This window comes from Setaria viridis, chromosome 3 (genome assembly GCF_005286985.2).
Source record: "Setaria viridis chromosome 3, Setaria_viridis_v4.0, whole genome shotgun sequence".
In the NCBI taxonomy this organism is placed as follows: domain Eukaryota; kingdom Viridiplantae; phylum Streptophyta; class Magnoliopsida; order Poales; family Poaceae; genus Setaria; species Setaria viridis.
Window position 1 is genome coordinate 35,032,465 of NC_048265.2, and position 17,266 is coordinate 35,049,730.

Here is a 17,266-nt window from a genome sequence, read left to right on the forward strand (position 1 = left end):
ATGCCCGTGCGTTGCTACGGGTCCTTAACGTTATTATTCGCTTGTTCCTAATATGTTAGTTTCGCTTCACAAAATGTTGCCGGTAATTTGTAGGTGGTTTGATGCTATGTGTTTATTACGTGGGACCAACATATGGAAACAAAAAAAATTCATTGCTTAACCTTCGCTCTATCCGTCCATTCGATTTCCTCCGTACTCATCATCATCTAGCCAATCACTGCCTCTTCGTCCATCGATGCCACCCGCATTTTGCCCTATCCTCGCCGTCACCTAGGCGATGCGCATCTTGCCGTCCTCGCCATCACCCAGGCAAGCACTCATCCTCCCCGTGCCTAGCCTCGTTCCTACTTCGAGCGATAGGCCACAGCGCCTCCGGCCGCCATGAGCAGTAGTGTGTTCTCCTCTTCTTCTCGTTTCCATTCACCTCCATTCTATAATCCACTCCAAATCATTCCAATCAAGTGCAAAATTGAACCCCCAATTGCTAGATGTGGAAACCTTAGTTCCGGATATGCAGGGGATGGACGTGATTGAGAGTGTGAGGTCCCGGACAAGCAGCAGTAGTGCATGGTGAGCGCGAGGAGAGTTGGCCACGCGAGCGACGGAGCGGTTGCGCGCATCCCGAGCCGCCGCCGGCAAGCACGTTGTGTGGGTGGGACAAAAGAACAGAGCAACAGCTGGACCTTGGGTCAGGACCTTTTCAAAATCGTCCAGACATATTCCATGACGGTTGGAATGCAAAACAATCATGACGGTTGGAATAAACAACCGCAGTTTAATATTAGGTAGATATATATACGGTAAAATGCCCATGCTAATGCTATGCTACGTAATATTTCATAATGCAAATAAAACAAAAAATAGTGTATATTTCTTAAAGTTCACACAATGCAAAATGCCATATTCTATGTCACATCAACACTAAAACAATTTACATTCAATATACTTTAATATTACACACCTTGAATGTTAAATCTTCCAAGAGGGAAAAACAACGGTCACCGTCGGTCAGGCTCTCTTCCTCTAGGCATTTCAACAAACATGTTGCGTGCAGTGGCTATATCGCACTAAAGAGATCTTGGTGGACCTTTGATGCTTGAGGAATCTTGCATTCTTCTACTCCGCCTCCCATGACTACCACTGTTGCACATATCAACACAGACATAAAGGATGTGAAAGGCATTACCTCAACCGTTCCATGAGCCACACCTCCTATCTTTACTTGAGCGGATGGAAGATGCAGCCATGTCAAGGCACAAAGCAGCAACACCCTTGCAAGCCACCCCAGGAAAAGATCGTTGCATCGCGAAGAGAAAACGACCGCACAATTCCATGACAGCACTTGGTTTCTCATAGCTGCAAGAAGCAAACTAATGTATATCGGCAAGACACTCACATTTAAGAACACACTGCTTGCTGGACCCAAAGTAGCAATGGTTGATGACAAATTTGTAAGAGCGATTTTAAACCAATGAGTGGCACAAAACTTGTCTATTCAGCATATCCTAACAGATCATTCCAAAAGCATCACTTAGTTATACACCTAAAGGGGTTCAGGAAAGAACATAATAAAAATCATTGTGGAGAAACAGCTCTAGATTTCTCATTGTTCTTGTAGAGCTGATAGTAGAACGAACAATATGATAAATACATTTAGTCAACATGACCAGTGTGAAATGAATGGTTAAACAATCGATCATCATGGCACTGAAAACATGGTTGGTGATTACCTGACAAATTTCAAAGCAGCTAGTGCTTCTGCACGCTTAAGTAGTCATCTCCCAACGCAAAAGTAATAGAGGTGATGTGCCTGCCAAGTTCAGAGAACTGTAATCAAGAAACTCATGTAACTGAAATCAGCTGCCTCCATACATTATAATGTCACCTAAAGTGCAGCCTGCTGCTTTACATAATTCGGCATGTCTTTGCTGCAACACTAACAATGTTAAACAGAATATACAAAAGAGGTGAAATATCAATATAGTAAAAAAGAAGCACATCTAATCCTGCCATGTTCATGAAAAAGAAAAATAAAAATCAGTTCGGAGGCCAATACTAACAAAAAAATTCTCTTTAGAAAACGAGCTGTTGAGTTAGAGATGATAAACCAGAGCAACAGATGATATTTATTTACCTCTCTGTAATTTACCTCAAAAAAATAGCAAACAACATTTAATACACTAAGACAACAACTGATAATATGTAATACATTCAAATAATAGAAAGACCATGAAAAATGACAAGCTTAACAAAATAGAAGTCAGTCATTAGCGCACATACCAATATAGCCTGAATATCAACAGCTTGAAGGTGCCAAACTTCAATTGTGTAGCTCCAGGCTGTGTAGAACAAAATCTACTCTCCCACCTGATTAACATGGTAACAAACAGCTACCATGAGAGCAGCAAAAGATGGAGTTCACTGAGCACCTGAGACAGGAGAGAAAGCATATTTAATCCATAAGATAGGAAAGAAAAGCAAAGATTTATTTTTTCTCAGAGCATCTTCACAAATGTTTATTCATCTATGATACTGTCCTATAGAACTACCACAAATGTTTATTCATCTATGATACTGTACTATACAACTACCTAAATTGCGGTAATAAGAAAAGTAATCACGCTGGTGAACTTGATTGTTTGGATGTATTTTTCACACGATTAGGCCATGCACATCTGAAATCAATTCCATCACAAAGAAAAGGAATCGTGAGGAAAGACCAATCAAATATTGCAATACAAGGGCATCGGACCTTTGTTACTTAAAAATGGATGTAATGCAAGATTCACATTATTAACAATAAGAAAGTATACATGCTAGGCCACCAAAAGAGTGGTCCTGAGGTCATCGTTAGCCACTGTGCAGCAAATGCGGCAACAAAAGATTGACATGGATAGAAGAGTGACGGTTCTCAACAGGCACAAACTTATAACATTGGAAAGTACTCTCTTAGCAATACTAAATGCTAGGCCACCAATATTTTACTAAAATTGCATAGAAACATGATGCACATGGGCACTGAGATTTCCATACCTGCCTCAACTGATGAGACTCTGATAGTCCTTCTTTTGGGAATAATAAATGCTAGGACACCAATATTTTTCTACGCACTGAGCAGCAACCTCTAAAGGGAAAAAAAGAAATAAGTACTTAAATTAATTGGGATGGTTAGCTAATCAGCTTCAGTACATAACAACAATCAAATTAGGAGGGATGCCTAGCACATATATCAATTGGACACAGAAAGATAAATAGGAGCAGGAGTGTTACCCTGTCAGCTATTCTCACATATACTCGCAAGGACTTTGGTGGATTTATTGTTGCTGGCCACAACATGTCGTGGCAGCGGTAATCAGTTGCTGGATCCTAGATGACGATGGCACCTGCTACCTTAGTCTGATGGCCATCAATGAAAGACCCTCATGTAGACTACAGTTCATGGTTTAGGCATCAATTACATTATGATTCTCCCATATCAATGATAAGCGATGCCAGTCATCCACTGAAATTAACTTTTGCCCTCTCTGATCTGCACATTGCAGGCAAATTTTGATTAGGATTAGGAATCCGTTAATCATTCACAAAATCCAAGGAAACCATACCTTCATGGCTGGCCAAATCCCAGGTTCGACAATGGCCTGGAGGAGTGCGTTCGGGTGTCCACTCGTGCATGGTCGGCGAAGGGCCTGGGAAGGAGAACGAGTGGGGTGCACTGGGCGGTGACGTCAGCAGACGTCACCGTGGAGGTGGATCCGGTTGGCCGTGGCCAGTGGCTGACCGCCAAGGCCACTCTTGGCCATCCCGTAGGCTCCACGCCCCCGTCCACCGCATGCTCCATGCCCAGCCTCAACCCCGCGCGCCGTCGTGGCAACTTCCACGCCGAGGCCGAGGCTGTCGCCGCCGCCCTCCCTTCCGCGTCTCCGTCATCCACCTCCGCCTCAAGCACATCTCCACAACCTTTTGCGCCGCGACAACGGCTTCCCCTGATGATTTTGCCGAATCCATCACTTAGTCCAATCCCTTCCTCTTCTGTTCCTCCGTGACATTACCCGTACCTGCATCCCAGGTTTTAATCCCGCAATTTCGGTTGTAAATTGGCGAGGTGGGATTATACCTGGGTGGGTCGTCGTTCTCCTCCATTCTACTCGCTGGACTGGGGGCGGAGCGGAGATCCGCTCATCTGGACTTGGACTGCTTCTAGGTAAGCGACCCTACCTCGGCTTGGGCCTCGGCTTGGGTGCCCCATGTCGCCCGTCGAGTCCGCCTCCGCCGGCGCAGACCAGGTTGGCGAGGGGGCGGTCGTGCCGCCCGAGGATGGTGTTGGAGGCGGGAGGAGGGCGGCGGAGGGAGGGCGGGGGATGACGAACCAAGGCTCCAACGGTGGTGACCGTCACCCCTCTAAAAGGAGAAGCTCTTTCTCATTTAACCCCCTCTCTTCCCTTCTTTTTCCACCCGAGCTCCCCTCTCTTCAAAATTGGATTGCGGGTTGATTACTGAAAACTTGAGGGGCTTTTTTGAAAAATGACCAAGCATCCTCTCTTTAATATTAGGTATAGATTAGTTAAGTGAACTTTATATTACTCAATTACATTTTAAACTAAAAAGTAAATAGAAAATTGTATTTCTTACCAACTAATTGAATATATGCGGTGGACCGATTTTGCATATTGAGCCATGATTGTGTTGGGCAACAAAACCTTACGACATCCTAACAAGCAAGATGGGAGTTAGGAACCCTACTCTTCAACCATGTAAAGAGAGCACCGACCAGATTCTTGTGATCAGCCCCATTGTTGGGTGGACGGCCCGCCAAAATCCCTTGCAAAGTCCACTTTATTTAAGACCACACTTTTATTGAAGTTACTAGTGATATTTATATTCTTTTTTAAGTGGTACCGGTAAAGCCTAGTGTAAAGAACAAGAATCGCTAATTAGGATGCTTCCAACCAAAAGCAAAGCTTCTGGCAGTAAATCCAAGCCCATCAAAATAGAGTGGGGACATACGCCCCTACTAGATCACCTTTGGTCATATCTGTGCTTAGCTATTTCCAACAATGATCCCAATAATTCACGCTTTCAACTTTGATTTTTGAGAACCTAAACATCCCCCTCTTCACAACCTCAATTGAAGGCTTAAATTTAGGCAAGAGAGATTATAAAAAAAGTTTGAAATTTGTCAAAGTTGTACGGGGACATGTGTACTTATGGACTAAGAGCCTAGGAACCAAGTAGTCAAACAAATTACATTACAGTGACTCATTTTCCCAAGAATTTGAAGCACATAGTAGCATTATTGAACCTCGTGATAGCAAATGTCACATAATTTATGGCCCATTTGAAGATGACCACAAAGTCCCCTTTACCTAAGACTATATTATCGTTGAAGTTATTTGTGGCATTTATTAGACCATGTATCAGCAATTTCTCCGCATAGAACATGGAGTGACATGAAGAATACATGCTTTTAGGCAGTCAAACAGATATATTTGTGGTTTCAGTGGTCACTTGGGTGCTAAGGTGAATTGGAAGTGTGGGTCCACTTGCATTCTAAAAAGATCAAATCCAACACGTTTCGGGACTGGATTCGGACTGCAGCAGTGCGCCAACTTGTGATGGCCGCCACGACTTCATCTAGACTCCGTTTTGGCCGCTCAAGTACTTCATGGAATCCTTATGAAGTCTATTTTTGTATGGATCTAGACTCATGTGCATGTCTATTCTGAGGGGGATGCAGTGATCAAATAATAACTGACATGTTTTTTCTGTCCAAGGTGCTGTGTCGCCTTATTTTGGCCCAATGGGTCGTGTATCAAGGTGGATCCATTAGGGACTCATCCTAGGGTCGTGGGATGAGCCCAACCATGTATTGGTCATCCTCCACCCTCTCATATATCACCATAGCCATCACAAACAGATCGGGTTTTGTTTTGTTGAAAGTTTACTCATTGCTACTTCCTTGTAGACGCGTGTCGACTTGACCATCCATTCTACTCAATTCAGAATCCCAACTTTGTGATTTTAGATTGGTTTTTTATCTCCATATTTGCAATTAAGTTGCTCGTTCTACTTGTTCTTGCTTGTTCCTCGATTGCTTGCAAGAATTACCCTAGTAGTTTTGTTGATCGTGCTCTAGAAGATCGCGATGACCATTGGAGGTGGTATATCGGTTGCTAAGGTGCAGCGTCCTTGGATGGTTGTAGTTGGGCCGTGAACGTAATCTCCATCCCCAAATCGAGTTAGCCCCCTTCTCTTATCGAAAGATCGGGATTCAACCCCACGGGTTCACATCAGTTGGTAATCAGAGTAAGGTTGATTAGTGAGAGACTTCCAGTTCTTTGCTGTTTTCAATTTCCTATAGTCTAGAAAAACCCTAAAAAATTAGTAGATTAGTTCCCTTATTCCTAAAGACCCTTTGAGCTACTAGTTAGTTAGGGCTTGTTGAGTCTTCGGTTGCATCGTTTGTCTCAAACTGCTGGTCTTAGTGTCTATTCCTTTAGAGTTTTGAGTTCAATCACGTTTTGGTCACCACGAGATCCACCATCACCATATACATCTTTGCTGCATTTCTGCCACCACGGATCCATATGACATCCGATTTGGGAGTTTAAATACAATCTAGAAAGATGAAGTTATCTTGTTTCCAATGGATCTGGTGTTGTAGCAAAATTCGTTCCGAGTGCTCCACAATCTTCCTAGAGATTTCCGCATCCGCTGTATTAACAAGAGTTGTTAAATCTGAATTCGAAGGGGCTGTGTGCAATAGCCTTATTGTTTGTTTGGGTTGTCATAGTACGAAACAAAAGATTTAGGCCCTTGCAAAAAAAAAACAAAAAGAAAGAAAAAGAAGAAAACAAGAAAAAAAGAAAAGAGAAGGAGAAGAAAGAAGGGGTTGTGCCTAGACTATACCATGCTAAAGATGTGAGCCTCAGAATAGATATGGACATAAGTCTAGATCGATATAAAAATAGACTTTATAAGGATTCCATGAAGTACTTGAACATCCAAAACGGAGTCTAGATGAAGTCGTGGTGGCTGTCACAAGTTGGTGAAGTGCTGTAGTCCGAATCTAGCCCTGAAACGTGTTGGATTTGATCTTTTCTTTCCTTAGGTCAAAAGTGACGTGGTGGTCAGGTGGAGGATGTTGGGAATACTTGGACTTGCCCCCTAATCAACTTCTTTGGTCTTCCATACCTTCCACGTGTCTTTAACGCTCTTTTTGATCCACGTATGTATTTCTAAAAATAACAATGAACACACATCATGGTGCAGCATCAGTTCATCAAATGTATCAAATACAATCATGATAACGAGTAATCCTCCTTCTCTCATCAAAAGATCGGAATTCAACCCCACGAGTTCATATCAACTAAAGTCACCAGGACTAAAGGGTTTTGTGCTAAAAAATATTAGAAATTCATGGGAAGGTCCCACACACGCGCAAGACACGCGAAATATGCGCGTGCGCGGTGCGTGGGATTTGAATCCATGACCTCTCGCCTCGCATGTAGCTTCCTTACCATCTCACTTATACAACATATCTAACTAAGTAGGGGATGCTATCCTTTTGTAGTCACCCGTAGGGGACCTTTTAGTCCCGGTTTGAAACACCAACTGGGACTAAAGGTGACCCTTTAGTCCAGGTTTGTAATACAAAACGGGACTAAAGCTCTGAGAGGCTTTAGTTCAGGTTTGTAACACCAATCGGGACTAAAGGGGTCTCCACGGACTATGAAATTTAAACTCGGGACTAAAGCCCCTTTAGTCCTGGATCCAATTCATTCCGAGAATTTTGTTGATGATTGAAGGTCATTTCTCTAATAGTGAGAGTGTTCGCCTCCACCGTGTTGCCAAGCTTGATGCTGAAGCATGACTTCTAGTGATGTCTAGTGGCACATTCGTCGAGCGCCCTACATGGTCCAGGTAGGAAAACGGGCGTTTATTAGTTTTTTTACTTGCCTGAGCATATTTTTTATTAAAAAGAAGAGAATTACAACACAACTTTGAGAGAGCCCAAAACCATAGAAATGCAACAAAACCACACTAAAGGTGGCAACACTAGTTTAGAACGCACACAGAAAGCAACTATCACAGCTCCAAATATAGACCCTGTTTGGCATGGCTCCAACACTAAACTCCAGACTGGAGTTGAGTGGAGCTAGCCAAACAGGCCAACTTCACCATTTTTTGGACCAGCCCAACTCTATGGAGTTTTTCGAGTCCCAGTTCATTTTTGTGGAGCACCTCATTTGCATCTCCAAGATCCTTAAATATGAACCTACTCGTGAACACTACAAGAAATGTGTTGATCTATGATGATAATTTTATGACACATTTATTCTCGTTATAGATCTATGACGTTTCTGGATCAAAACATCATAAAGTTTGACATCCAAGCAAATTTAGAGGGTGTTTGGGTAACACCTCCTAAACTTTAGTACCTATCACATCGGATGTTTGGATGCTAATTAGGAGTATTAAATATAGACTAATTAAAAAACTAATTGCATAGATGGAGTCTAATTCGCGAGACGAATCTATTAAGTCTAATTAGTCTATGATTTGGCTACAGTAACCAGTTGCTAATGATGGATTAATTAGGCTTAATAGATTCGTCTCGCGAATTAGTATAGGGGTTTTGCAGTTAGTTTTATAATTAGCTCATGTTTAATCCTCCTAATTAGCGTCTGACATCCGATGTGACCCTTCTAAAGTTTAGTACCTCGTATCCAAACACCCCCTTAGTGACAAAGTTACAGAACGTCATAAAAGTTGCCACTGTAGTCAAAAAGAAATCATCACTCGCTCCACTCATGGTGGTTTTGTGATGATATAAGCTCTGTGAAAATGTCATAAACCAATGAGGGTTCCACATGTAGGTTTAAGCTGATAAATAGGATGATAAAATAAAATGGAAAATGTGCTCCTCCCGTGGGTCGAACCTGTTATCGATCGAATGGGAAGTCTTTATTCCAACCGGGTCCCACATGTAAGGTAAGTTTCAGGTAAGTGTGGTATTTAGCAGCAGAAAAGCCCATGCTCCAGCTTAAAAATAGTTTACCCGCTGCCGTGCTCCCGCGATAGGGAAAAAGAAGCATAGAGAGAAGGCAGCTAGGATGTAGCACTCCGGCGGAGATCTGCTCCTCCCTGCGGTGGCTTAGTCCTATGGCAGCACAATTCTTGTGCTTCGTGCTGCGGTGCATTAATCTGGTCAGTAATTTTGAGTTGAATTCACCAAAATTTCATTTCGTATTGAGGTCTTTCAATCTGGTCAGTAATTTTTAGTTGAATTCACTAAAATTTCCCCAATGGATAGACATTGGATACCCAGTTTTCAGCTATTTACCCCTGAGCACGAGAAAGGGTCAATGATTTCATGGAATTTGTTAAGAGTAGATACTCTAATGTGAACAAATACTATGCCCGTGTCATGGATGCCTGAATCAGTCTAGATGTACTATAGATGCGGTGAACCTGCACTTACTTATGAATGGGATGGCAAGCACCTACACTAGGTAGATACATCATGGAGAAACATTTGAGGATAGGGTTCAGGAAAATGCAAATCTGCAGGATGATAGGGGTGAGGAAATTGCAGTTCTGTCGGATCAGGAGGTTGTGGATAATGCAATTATGCAGGAAGATGGTGATCAGGAAAACGAACACATATCGGGTACTGCAATAATGGGCTAGGGCCCAAAAAACAGCCCAATATGGTACTGCGAACTGCAATAATGGCTCTTCATTAGATGGGCTAAGGTCCAAAAAAAATGTCACAATATGTCGTGCAACAAACATTTTCAGCCCAAAAAATAGCATGAAAAACTAAAATGGGCTAAAAAGGCCCAACAAAATTAGGCTCGTAAAGGCTCTTACATGGATCGGGTTTCAATTTGTGATGAACTGAAATCTTAATAACACCCTTGTCACATCGGAGCCACATTGGATTCTAACACCTGGTGTTTTAGCCATCAAAAGTAATTCACAAGAGTTAAAGGCAAATTATGAAGAAAAGGAGAAGAAATTGGCTAAAAGTCAATTTCGAGTCAAATTTGACCGAAATTTGAATTTTGAATTCGAAATTCAGAAAAATTGGGTAAAAATATGGAATGGAAGGATAAGAGTGTTTAGAACTTGGAGATCAAGATTGGAGACAAAATCTGGTCCTAAACATCTCAAGAAAACCAAAGGAAAAATCAAAATAGAAGTGTACTGTTCACCGTCCGAAAATAGGATTTCAGAAAAACAGCACAAGTGTCCATTTTGGAAATTATTTTCTGCCAAATTTTCCAAATAAGTGGACCAAGGCAACTATACCGTATTGAAGTATAGACTTTGGACAAGTATATTCGGGTGTTGTTGATCAGGAACGGTAAAGGGATCAAATTCAAATTTTAGCTCAAAGTCAGCACTTTGCCAGCCTAGCCCCCTTGCCGGTGAGACATCGGCCGGCGAGCCGCGCCGCCACCTCTTGTGCTCCGTTTTGGCGCGAGGGAGACGAAGGCTGTGGCAACGGCAGGCCCGCGCGTTAGAGGAAAGGATGAAGGAAGAAGGCCGGCTGGGCGATAGAGTTGGTGGGCCGAAGTCCCGTAGGCCCAGGTGCCGGTGCGGGCGGCCGGGGGCCCGTGAGGTCCAGCAGGCCGGTGGCGCGGAAAGAAGAAGAAAAAGGAAGGGTGGGCCGTGGGCCGGCAGGAAGTAAAGGAAAGGAGGAGAGGGAAAGAAATTGGCCCAATGAGCCCAATAAAGGAGAAAGAGGCCGACGGGTAGAGTGAATAGGAGAAGGGTGGGTCCGAGCTGCGGGCCTAGCGTAAGAGAGAGGGGGTAGAAAGGGAGTGCGTGAGAAAAGTAGGCCGGGGGTTTTTCCGGGAAAATTTAGATTTCCTTTTGTAGAATAATAGATTAAATCCAGTTATCACCATTTAAATCATAGAAATTTCTAGGGGTGTCCAAAATTAGTGAAACCAATTTTGTTAGGATTGTTTTATGTTTCTTTATGCATTAAAATTTTTATACCCTAGGAAAAATAATAAAATAATAAAAATGCTGGGTTAATCTTTTCGGGTTTTTGTGTGTTGGCTTGCAACTTTATCATGATAAATTATAGTCCCTTGTTGGCTTGCAACTTTATCATGAAGGAAAGTTGTATAGTCTTGTATTCAAAAAGTTGCATCACTAACCCCTGCATATGCTTTATCTTAGACACCGAAGCACCGGAAGAGGATTTCTCGGAATTTTCAGAAGGATCTCCGGAGTTCGAAGAGATCATTGAGTTGGTCCCTTGCGAGGCCAATCCTTCAGATAGTGCTAACTTTTTTATAGAACAAGGCAAGCCCCGGTGCATTATACCTATTTATTTTGGAGTCATTATTTCATGTGTCCAATTATCGGTTGTTTGCTATATGAATGCACTAAGTCTAGGAGTTGATTGAAACCCATTCTTGTGCATTATCGTACCTTGTTTTAAGGACATCTTTGCCACTTGTTCGAATATTTAGTAAGTTACCCAAGTCTAGAAATGCTTAGTTGCTTAAGTAACTTGTTTACCGAACCTTAAGGTAACATGTTGGGTCATACATGCTAAATTATGGAAAGATAGCTTGAAAGTTAAGAAGCGGACAGAAGCTAAGGATGTAGTTCTGTCTGCTAGATTAATTTGGTTAAGGCCCGATCGTTGTCTTAACCTTTGATCAAGTGAATGACACCTGATGACTTACTAGGTATGGGACCAGTAAAGCCCGGTAGGTTAGTTAACCCTCTGATCGGGAATACTTCGTACCCGTGCTTGACGTGCTGGAGATTGGCAGGGGCGTAGCCTGAAACTCACATGGAGATCAGGCTAGACGTGGGATCCCATGTGGGGGTGCGTCCCTGGGTCCGGGTAGTCTTATTCCCAATCCTTGGATTTGCTAATCGAAAGGTCGTTACGTACGACCTGGACAGTCGTACCTAACTGGTGATCAGGGTACTCTTCTGCAGATGTAATTTGATCCGGATCGCCGCAATTCTCGGTTATGAATGCACTTGATCACTATTGAGCATCGTAGTATAAATTCTTGAATGCAATATCTTTCCACTAATGATTGGTGTATGACTTAATATCTTGATGCTTGGGATATATTTGTTTGTCATCATTTAAAATGGTTAGGTAATAACTTAATTAAAATAAAAGATAAAGTTAAGGATGCACTTATAGTAAGCTCTTTTGGGCAAAAAGTGTGTCAGCTAGTACACCAAAAAGCTATCATATAGTTCCAGGAAAAACTATTATATTGGTTAGTCGGGTAAGCCTTGTTGAGTACCCCGTACTCAGGGTTATCCCTTGTGACTGTTTTCAGAGGCACCGCAGGAGTCCACCGAGGAGGAAGCCCCAAAAGACTAGGGTATTGTTACGAGTCTCGCAATACCCTTAGAAGAAATCTTGGAATGCTCATCTCCCACCTGAACTTGTTTATGTTTAATTCCTAGAACCTCTGTCTGACCTGCACTGTTAAGTTTATTTCAAACTATGTCTTGTAATAACTCGTACCTCGTGTATGTATGTAAAAATGTAATATTTGTTGATGCTTTCCCATCGCGGAAACAATCCTGGTGTATGGCTATGAGACGTGACGTGGATCATTTGAGGAGTCCTAGGGACACTCGACGGACGACCGGACTTATACTGTTTTAAGTGCGTTTCGGATAATTGCTATATCAACAACGATTAGGCGCATTTAAACCAGTTTAAGTTGGGCGGTTTCGCCACAGCTGGTATCAGAGCCATAGGTTGGGATAATCAACAAATGTTACTATTTAAAACTGAGACTCTACTTTAGACAAAAAAAAACGTGAGTCATAGGTGGCAGTAGTGTTAACCGATTGTTTGTTTTGCAGATGCTAACTGTTTGCTGCGTGTCGCTAGTACTCGATAGTATATTATTAGGGAGAGATTACGATGCCACCAATTTTTCTACGAGTGTGTATATGAGTCTGTGAGTACGTAGGAGTCGTTGCATCATGTTGCATAAGCATGTTTTAAAAACTTTTGGGTTTGGTGAGTGCCGTTAGACCTAACCCCGTTTCTTTTATAGGATGTTCCAAGAAGGATACACAGATCAGGACGGATGGACCCGAGGACATTACCTGGAGAAGCCAGGATTTGTGCAGCTGCTATGGAAGATGCTACAGGAGTTAGGCTTCCATAACCCTCCGGAGTATTATTGGAGGAAGGAGGATACTTGTCATAAGCAGTGTTGTACTGTTTATGTCCATATCCCAGATGAAGACACAAACCCCAATTGGCGTCTTGATGAAATTATGGAGTCGGGCTTCGAGTTTAATGATACAATTGAAAGGGTAGCTATGACCGCTCTCACGGACCTATGTGAGAAACATAAAGTAGAAATAGGGTCAAGCTCTGCTCGATTCTATCCTATAAAGCATCAAGATGATGGAATTTGGAAGAAGAGGATCAAAGCCTTGAAGAATTCTTCTCGCGTGGAGCATGACGTTTTGGTTGCTGCTGCCTCCGATTATATGACTGCCATGTATAACCTGCATCAGTCCTGCATCCAGGAATATTATAATCAGAGAAAGAGAAATGAGGATGTCAAGATGGAGGTAATGGGTGCCAGACACGATAAAGAATTGTACAAGAAAGCTGCACTGGCAAGGGAACATGACATGGAGAATATCATGAGAGAACAGTCCAGGAGGATAGATGAATATGAAGAGAAGCTCAGGGCAATGAAGGAATTCATGGATGCCAGTAGGAATACGGTAGAAAGGGCAAAAGAAGAGGCTGAATCCAATGTTAACAGGCTTGAGGCGGAGAGATTTCAGCAACTGGACGAAATCTTATCTCTTCGTCTGGCTTTGGAAGAAATGCAGGCTCAGGTACCTGCCCAGAACATAGTAAACGTTCCACCGCCTCCACCACCCGAAGAACCACAACCGCCGATCCCAGAAGAAGCAGATCAGTTGGTGGACGTTGTAGGTGGGAGGGTGATATGGCTCCACCTGCAGCTCCGGAGATCAACTTGTACGCTCATGAAAATTTAGAAGGTTTTGATGTCGATATGGAAGATGATCTGGGTGAAGCTCCAATGGAAAACCATCACTCTGCCTGGGCCAATGCAAATGCAGACGGGTTAGATCCACAAGGCTATGGACCTATGCAACAGTGGGGTGAAGCCGAGCAGGAAGGCAGGGAAGAAGAAGAAGATCCATAAGAAATGGAGGGAAATTCTAGTGTCAGCACCTCTGCATCATATACCTCCTACACTTCAAGTGACCCTAGGCCAGAGTCAGAAAGTGAGAATTCAGTAAATCAGCCCCCACCTGTCGCTCCTCCGGGACAGACACTAATGACGGTGGATCAGGATGTTCTGCAGGCTGCGATAGCCTGACTAGGAATACATGCTGAAGAGTTAGGCATCTATCCCTATGACGGCTGAAGCAAGATCATGACCAAGAAGCGTTGTGGTGTATTTATGTAAAATAAACACAGTGGGATGGAGTAGTGTGGTGGTTTTGTAAAAAAGCAACTTCGGGTCATGTAATATAAATAATAATGTATATAAGTGTGGTTTGTGTGTATTTACAATGGTTATGTGGTGATGTGTGAAACACAAGCATGCTCATGAAACTATTAGCAAACTATAATTTAGATATTAATACTCTGTTTGATTTTGGCAGCATGACGGATCCGAGAGGTCCTCAAGCTTCGGGGTCAGGGGGCCACGAGGAAAACTTACCCAGAGCCCCAACGCTGGCTGATGCCATAGCCAGCCTCATGAATTCAGGAGCCGAACAGGCTCGACTGCTTCAGATGATTGTGCAAAACACCGGCAATGGTGGAAACCGACGGGACCCAGAACGTGGTGATTCCCCGCCGATATTCCTAAAAGCCGAGCACCCACTAGAGGCTAATGAATGGCTTCAGACGATGGAGCAGAAATTTCGGGTGATTCCCCAGTGCACCACCACCCAGAAGGTGGAGTTTGCCGGACTCCAACTCCAGGGTCCCGCTGGGACCTGGTGGACCAGCTATTTGGCAAGGCAACCTGTCGGAAGGGAGGTTACTTGGGAAAACTTCAAGGAAGCCTTCCGAACAAAGTTTGTACCAGAAGGAATTATGCGAATGAAGCTGGAGCAATTTCTAGGGCTGCAGCAAGGGACTCGTAGCATTCTGGATTACACCAATAAGTTTGATCACTTGGCCCAGTATGCACCAGAACATGTTAACACGGAGTCCAGAAAGAGGGACTGTTATCTTCGCGGGCTTAATGCACGGATGCAGGAGAAATTGTCTACCTGCACCTTTGCTGATTATAGTTCTGCGGTAAGCACAGCCATTACTGCCGAAGAGAAAATGAGAATTTTAGATGAAACTTTGAAGAAAGAAGAATCTTTGAAAAGAAAGAATACTTCCTTTGGAACCTTCGGGAATGCCCCGCAGAGGATGAAGGTAGTATACCGAGGTCCTCCTCGACCCGCGTATCGGCCTTCTTTTCAGCAGAGGCCATTTCAGCCCTGGAATATCAAAAATCCTACCAATACTCCTCGTCCTGGAAATGCGCCACCTCTTGGGTTTCACGGCTCTACTCCTCAAGGGAATCCATAGGTTTGTTTTAACTGTGGAAAGCCGGGACATTTTGCCCGGGACTGCCGTTTTCCCAAAGCTGGGGGAAACACGAATTTGAGGGCTCAAACCTCTGGTCAGGGCGCCGGACAAAAGTTTGTTCGCCGCAAATTTCTGAATACCAAGACGGGGCAGGCTCATTATATGAATGTGGAGGAGATCCCAGAAGGCGAACCTATTTTGGCAGGTATGTACTTTGTCAATGATTATCCTGCCATGATTCTATTTGATTCAGGTGCATCGCATACTTTTATAAGTAGAGAGTTTGTTAAGCAATACCAACTAGAAGTGCACACCTTAAATGTCAAATATGCTATTCAAGCTACTATAGCTACTCAAAATACAAATTAGGTAGCTCGCAATGTGATTTTGAATTTAGAAGGAAATAAGGTGGGTGCTTATCCTTTAATTCTGGAAGATCAAGGAATAGATATTATTTTGGGGGTAAATTGGATGAAGGAACATAAAGTTCAAATTGATATGGATAACCGGGTCGTTAGTATGAAAGATGACCGAGGCCATCCTTTTAAGCTCCAATTACCCACTCATCCTTGTCTGGACAAGATGGTCAAAAAGACTAGAGCAGTGACTCTAGAATCTATTCCTGTGGTTAACGAGTTTGTAGATGTGTTTCCAGAAGATCTTCCTGGGCTACCGCCTGATAGAGCGGTAGAATTTACTATTGAGTTAGAACCTGGCACTGCTCCTATCTCAAGAAGGCCATATCAAATGCCACCTAAGGAGTTAGCAGAATTAAAAGTCCAACTCCAAGAATTGCTATATAAAGGTTTCGTTCGACCTAGCACTTCGCCATGGGGCTGCCCTGCACTATTTGTTAAAAAGAAAGATGGCACATTGAGGTTGTGTGTGGATTACCGCCCTCTGAATGCGGTAACCAATAAGAACAAGTATCCGTTGCCATGGATTGACTTGTTATTCGACCAACTAGCTGGAGCCAAGGTCTTTTCAAAAATCGACCTTCGGTCGGGATATCATCAGATTAAAATAAAGCCCGAAGACATACCTAAAACAGCCTTCTCAACCCGATACGGATTATATGAGTACCTGGTTATGTCTTTCGGACTGACAAATGTCGAAACGCATTTTATGTACCTCATGAATTCGGTATTTATGCCGGAATTGGATAAATTTGTGGTCGTCTTTATTGATGATATCCTAGTGTTTTCTAAAAATGAAGAGGAACATGCGCAACACTTGCGTATTGTTCTAACTAGACTCCGGGAACACCAGTTATATGCCAAGTTTAGTAAATGTGAATTCTGGTTAAAGAAAGTTCCATTCCTTGGGCACGTATTGTCCGAAAAGGGGATTTAAGTAGACCCCAGAAAAGTCAAGGACATATTGGATTGGAAACCACCAACCACTGTTCATGAAGTGAGGAGTTTCTTGGGAATGGCCAGGTATTACCGTAGGTTCATTCCTAACTTCTCAAAAATTTCCAAGCCAATCACGGAGTTGTTAAAGAAAGAAGTAAAATTTGGGTGGAACCCCGAATGTGAAGAATCATTTCAAACATTGAAGAAGCTACTAACTACAGCGCCAGTACTAGCTCAACCTGATTTAGAGAAGCCTTTTGACGTGTACTGTGACGCCTCAGGGACGGGGATAGGGTGTGTTCTTATGCAA